Source organism: Eucyclogobius newberryi, unplaced genomic scaffold (assembly GCF_026437365.1).
Source record: "Eucyclogobius newberryi isolate DKJ021-1_F unplaced genomic scaffold, fEucNew1.0.hap1 SCAF_13, whole genome shotgun sequence".
NCBI lineage: Eukaryota > Metazoa > Chordata > Actinopteri > Gobiiformes > Gobiidae > Eucyclogobius > Eucyclogobius newberryi.
Genome location: NW_027315757.1, coordinates 35,183,277 through 35,188,873, shown reverse-complemented (window position 1 = coordinate 35,188,873; position 5,597 = coordinate 35,183,277).

Below are 5,597 nucleotides of genomic sequence, written 5' to 3'. Positions count from 1 at the left end.
CAGTGTTCAGTGTGAGCAGTGTTCTGGTGTGTGCAGTGTTCTGGTGTGAGCAGTGTTCAGTGTGAGCAGTGTTCAGTGTGAGCAGTGTTCAGTGTGAGCAGTGTTCTGGTGTGAGCAGTGTTCTGGTGTGTGCAGTGTTCAGTGTGAGCAGTGTTCTGGTGTGAGCAGTGTTCTGGTGTGAGCAGTGTTCAGTGTGAGCAGTGTTCTGGTGTGAGCAGTGTTCAGTGTGAGCAGTGTTCTGTGTGTGCAGTGTTCTGGTGTGTGCAGTGTTCTGGTGTGAGCAGTGTTCAGTGTGAGCAGTGTTCTGGTGTGAGCAGTGTTCAGTGTGAGCAGTGTTCAGTGTGTGCAGTGTTCAGTGTGAGCAGTGTTCAGTGTGAGCAGTGTTCTGGTGTGAGCAGTGTTCTGGTGTGTGCAGTGTTCTGGTGTGTGCAGTGTTCAGTGTGAGCAGTGTTCAGTGTGAGCAGTGTTCTGGTGTGAGCAGTGTTCAGTGTGAGCAGTGTTCTGGTGTGAGCAGTGTTCAGTGTGAGCAGTGTTCTGTGTGTGAGCAGTGTTCTGGTGTGAGCAGTGTTCAGTGTGAGCAGTGTTCTGTGTGTGCAGTGTTCTGGTGTGAGCAGTGTTCAGTGTGTGCAGTGTTCTGGTGTGAGCAGTGTTCAGTGTGAGCAGTGTTCTGTGTGTGCAGTGTTCTGGTGTGAGCAGTGTTCAGTGTGAGCAGTGTTCAGTGTGTGAGCAGTGTTCAGTGTGAGCAGTGTTCTGTGTGTGAGCAGTGTTCAGTGTGAGCAGTGTTCTGGTGTGTGCAGTGTTCTGGTGTGAGCAGTGTTCAGTGTGAGCAGTGTTCTGGTGTGAGCAGTGTTCAGTGTGAGCAGTGTTCTGTGTGTGAGCAGTGTTCTGGTGTGAGCATTGTTCTGGTGTGTGCAGTGTTCAGTGTGAGCAGTGTTCTGGTGTGAGCAGTGTTCAGTGTGAGCAGTGTTCAGTGTGAGCAGTGTTCTGTGTGTGAGCAGTGTTCAGTGTGAGCAGTGTTCTGGTGTGTGCAGTGTTCTGGTGTGAGCAGTGTTCAGTGTGAGCAGTGTTCTGGTGTGTGCAGTGTTCTGGTGTGAGCAGTGTTCAGTGTGAGCAGTGTTCTGGTGTGTGCAGTGTTCTGGTGTGAGCAGTGTTCTGGTGTGAGCAGTGTTCAGTGTGAGCAGTGTTCAGTGTGAGCAGTGTTCTGGTGTGTGCAGTGTTCTGGTGTGAGCAGTGTTCAGTGTGAGCAGTGTTCTGGTGTGAGCAGTGTTCTGGTGTGAGCAGTGTTCAGTGTGAGCAGTGTTCTGGTGTGAGCAGTGTTCTGGTGTGAGCAGTGTTCAGTGTGAGCAGTGTTCTGGTGTGAGCAGTGTTCAGTGTGAGCAGTGTTCTGGTGTGAGCAGTGTTCAGTGTGAGCAGTGTTCAGTGTGAGCAGTGTTCAGTGTGAGCAGTGTTCTGGTGTGAGCAGTGTTCTGGTGTGAGCAGTGTTCAGTGTGTGCAGTGTTCTGGTGTGAGCAGTGTTCAGTGTGTGCAGTGTTCTGGTGTGTGCAGTGTTCAGTGTGAGCAGTGTTCTGGTGTGTGCAGTGTTCTGTGTGTGCAGTGTTCTGGTGTGAGCAGTGTTCTGTGTGTGCAGTGTTCTGGTGTGAGCAATGTTCTGGTGTGTGCAGTGTTCTGTGTGTGCAGTGTTCTGGTGTGAGCAATGTTCTGGTGTGTGCAGTGTTCAGTGTGAGCAGTGTTCTGGTGTGAGCAGTGTTCTGGTGTGAGCAGTGTTCAGTGTGAGCAGTGTTCTGGTGTGAGCAGTGTTCAGTGTGAGCAGTGTTCTGTGTGTGCAGTGTTCTGGTGTGTGCAGTGTTCTGGTGTGAGCAGTGTTCTGGTGTGTGCAGTGTTCAGTGTGAGCAGTGTTCTGTGTGTGCAGTGTTCTGGTGTGTGCAGTGTTCAGTGTGAGCAGTGTTCTGGTGTGAGCAGTGTTCAGTGTGAGCAGTGTTCAGTGTGTGCAGTGTTCAGTGTGAGCAGTGTTCTGGTGTGAGCAGTGTTCTGGTGTGAGCAGTGTTCTGGTGTGTGCAGTGTTCAGTGTGAGCAGTGTTCTGGTGTGAGCAGTGTTCAGTGTGAGCAGTGTTCTGTGTGTGAGCAGTGTTCTGGTGTGAGCAGTGTTCTGGTGTGTGCAGTGTTCAGTGTGAGCAGTGTTCTGGTGTGAGCAGTGTTCTGGTGTGAGCAGTGTTCAGTGTGAGCAGTGTTCAGTATGAGCAGTGTTCAGTGTGAGCAGTGTTCAGTGTGAGCAGTGTTCTGGTGTGAGCAGTGTTCAGTGTGAGCAGTGTTCTGGTGTGAGCAGTGTTCAGTGTGAGCAGTGTTCAGTGTGAGCAGTGTTCTGTGTGAGCAGTGTTCTGGTGTGAGCAGTGTTCTGGTGTGAGCAGTGTTCTGGTGTGAGCAGTGTTCAGTGTGAGCAGTGTTCAGTGTGAGCAGTGTTCAGTGTGAGCAGTGTTCTGGTGTGAGCAGTGTTCTGGTGTGTGCAGTGTTCAGTGTGAGCAGTGTTCTGGTGTGAGCAGTGTTCTGGTGTGAGCAGTGTTCAGTGTGAGCAGTGTTCTGTGTGTGCAGTGTTCTGGTGTGTGCAGTGTTCTGGTGTGAGCAGTGTTCTGGTGTGTGCAGTGTTCAGTGTGAGCAGTGTTCTGGTGTGAGCAGTGTTCAGTGTGAGCAGTGTTCAGTGTGTGCAGTGTTCAGTGTGAGCAGTGTTCAGTGTGAGCAGTGTTCTGGTGTGAGCAGTGTTCAGTGTGAGCAGTGTTCTGGTGTGAGCAGTGTTCTGGTGTGTGCAGTGTTCAGTGTGAGCAGTGTTCAGTGTGAGCAGTGTTCTGGTGTGAGCAGTGTTCAGTGTGAGCAGTGTTCTGGTGTGAGCAGTGTTCAGTGTGAGCAGTGTTCTGTGTGTGAGCAGTGTTCTGGTGTGAGCAGTGTTCAGTGTGAGCAGTGTTCTGTGTGTGCAGTGTTCTGGTGTGAGCAGTGTTCAGTGTGTGCAGTGTTCTGGTGTGAGCAGTGTTCAGTGTGAGCAGTGTTCTGTGTGTGCAGTGTTCTGGTGTGTGCAGTGTTCAGTGTGAGCAGTGTTCTGGTGTGAGCAGTGTTCAGTGTGAGCAGTGTTCAGTGTGTGCAGTGTTCAGTGTGAGCAGTGTTCAGTGTGAGCAGTGTTCTGGTGTGAGCAGTGTTCAGTGTGAGCAGTGTTCAGTGTGAGCAGTGTTCAGTGTGAGCAGTGTTCTGGTGTGTGCAGTGTTCTGGTGTGTGCAGTGTTCAGTGTGAGCAGTGTTCAGTGTGAGCAGTGTTCTGGTGTGAGCAGTGTTCAGTGTGAGCAGTGTTCTGGTGTGAGCAGTGTTCTGGTGTGTGCAGTGTTCAGTGTGAGCAGTGTTCTGGTGTGAGCAGTGTTCAGTGTGAGCAGTGTTCTGGTGTGAGCAGTGTTCAGTGTGAGCAGTGTTCTGTGTGTGAGCAGTGTTCAGTGTGAGCAGTGTTCTGGTGTGTGCAGTGTTCTGGTGTGAGCAGTGTTCAGTGTGAGCAGTGTTCTGGTGTGAGCAGTGTTCAGTGTGAGCAGTGTTCTGGTGTGTGCAGTGTTCTGGTGTGAGCAGTGTTCAGTGTGATTAGTGTTCTGGTGTGAGCAGTGTTCAGTGTGAGCAGTGTTCAGTGTGAGCAGTGTTCAGTGTGAGCAGTGTTCTGTGTGTGAGCAGTGTTCAGTGTGAGCAGTGTTCTGGTGTGTGCAGTGTTCTGGTGTGAGCAGTGTTCTGGTGTGTGCAGTGTTCAGTGTGAGCAGTGTTCAGTGTGAGCAGTGTTCTGGTGTGAGCAGTGTTCTGGTGTGTGCAGTGTTCAGTGTGAGCAGTGTTCTGGTGTGTGCAGTGTTCAGTGTGAGCAGTGTTCAGTGTGAGCAGTGTTCTGTGTGTGAGCAGTGTTCAGTGTGAGCAGTGTTCTGGTGTGTGCAGTGTTCTGGTGTGTGCAGTGTTCAGTGTGAGCAGTGTTCTGGTGTGTGCAGTGTTCAGTGTGAGCAGTGTTCAGTGTGAGCAGTGTTCAGTGTGTGCAGTGTTCAGTGTGAGCAGTGTTCTGGTGTGAGCAGTGTTCTGGTGTGTGCAGTGTTCAGTGTGAGCAGTGTTCTGGTGTGTGCAGTGTTCAGTGTGAGCAGTGTTCAGTGTGAGCAGTGTTCAGTGTGTGCAGTGTTCAGTGTGAGCAGTGTTCAGTGTGAGCAGTGTTCTGGTGTGTGCAGTGTTCTGGTGTGTGCAGTGTTCAGTGTGAGCAGTGTTCAGTGTGAGCAGTGTTCAGTGTGAGCAGTGTTCTGTGTGTGAGCAGTGTTCAGTGTGAGCAGTGTTCTGGTGTGTGCAGTGTTCTGGTGTGAGCAGTGTTCTGGTGTGTGCAGTGTTCAGTGTGAGCAGTGTTCAGTGTGAGCAGTGTTCTGGTGTGAGCAGTGTTCTGGTGTGTGCAGTGTTCAGTGTGAGCAGTGTTCTGGTGTGTGCAGTGTTCAGTGTGAGCAGTGTTCAGTGTGAGCAGTGTTCTGTGTGTGAGCAGTGTTCAGTGTGAGCAGTGTTCTGGTGTGTGCAGTGTTCTGGTGTGTGCAGTGTTCAGTGTGAGCAGTGTTCTGGTGTGTGCAGTGTTCAGTGTGAGCAGTGTTCAGTGTGAGCAGTGTTCAGTGTGTGCAGTGTTCAGTGTGAGCAGTGTTCTGGTGTGAGCAGTGTTCTGGTGTGTGCAGTGTTCAGTGTGAGCAGTGTTCTGGTGTGTGCAGTGTTCAGTGTGAGCAGTGTTCAGTGTGAGCAGTGTTCAGTGTGTGCAGTGTTCAGTGTGAGCAGTGTTCAGTGTGAGCAGTGTTCAGTGTGAGCAGTGTTCTGGTGTGTGCAGTGTTCTGGTGTGTGCAGTGTTCAGTGTGAGCAGTGTTCAGTGTGAGCAGTGTTCAGTGTGAGCAGTGTTCAGTGTGAGCAGTGTTCAGTGTGAGCAGTGTTCTGGTGTGAGCAGTGTTCAGTGTGAGCAGTGTTCTGGTGTGAGCAGTGTTCTGGTGTGAGCAGTGTTCTGGTGTGAGCAGTGTTCAGTGTGAGCAGTGTTCTGGTGTGAGCAGTGTTCAGTGTGAGCAGTGTTCTGGTGTGAGCAGTGTTCAGTGTGAGCAGTGTTCAGTGTGAGCAGTGTTCAGTGTGAGCAGTGTTCTGGTGTGAGCAGTGTTCTGGTGTGAGCAGTGTTCTGGTGTGAGCAGTGTTCTGTGTGAGCAGTGTTCTGGTGTGTGCAGTGTTCTGGTGTGAGCAGTGTTCAGTGTGTGCAGTGTTCAGTGTGAGCAGTGTTCAGTGTGAGCAGTGTTCAGTGTGAGCAGTGTTCTGGTGTGTGCAGTGTTCAGTGTGAGCAGTGTTCTGGTGTGTGCAGTGTTCAGTGTGTGCAGTGTTCAGTGTGAGCAGTGTTCAGTGTGAGCAGTGTTCAGTGTGAGCAGTGTTCAGTGTGAGCAGTGTTCTGGTGTGTGCAGTGTTCTGGTGTGTGCAGTGTTCAGTGTGAGCAGTGTTCAGTGTGAGCAGTGTTCAGTGTGAGCAGTGTTCAGTGTGAGCAGTGTTCAGTGTGAGCAGTGTTCAGTGTGAGCAGCAGCAGCAGCAGCAGCAGCAGCAGCATAAGTC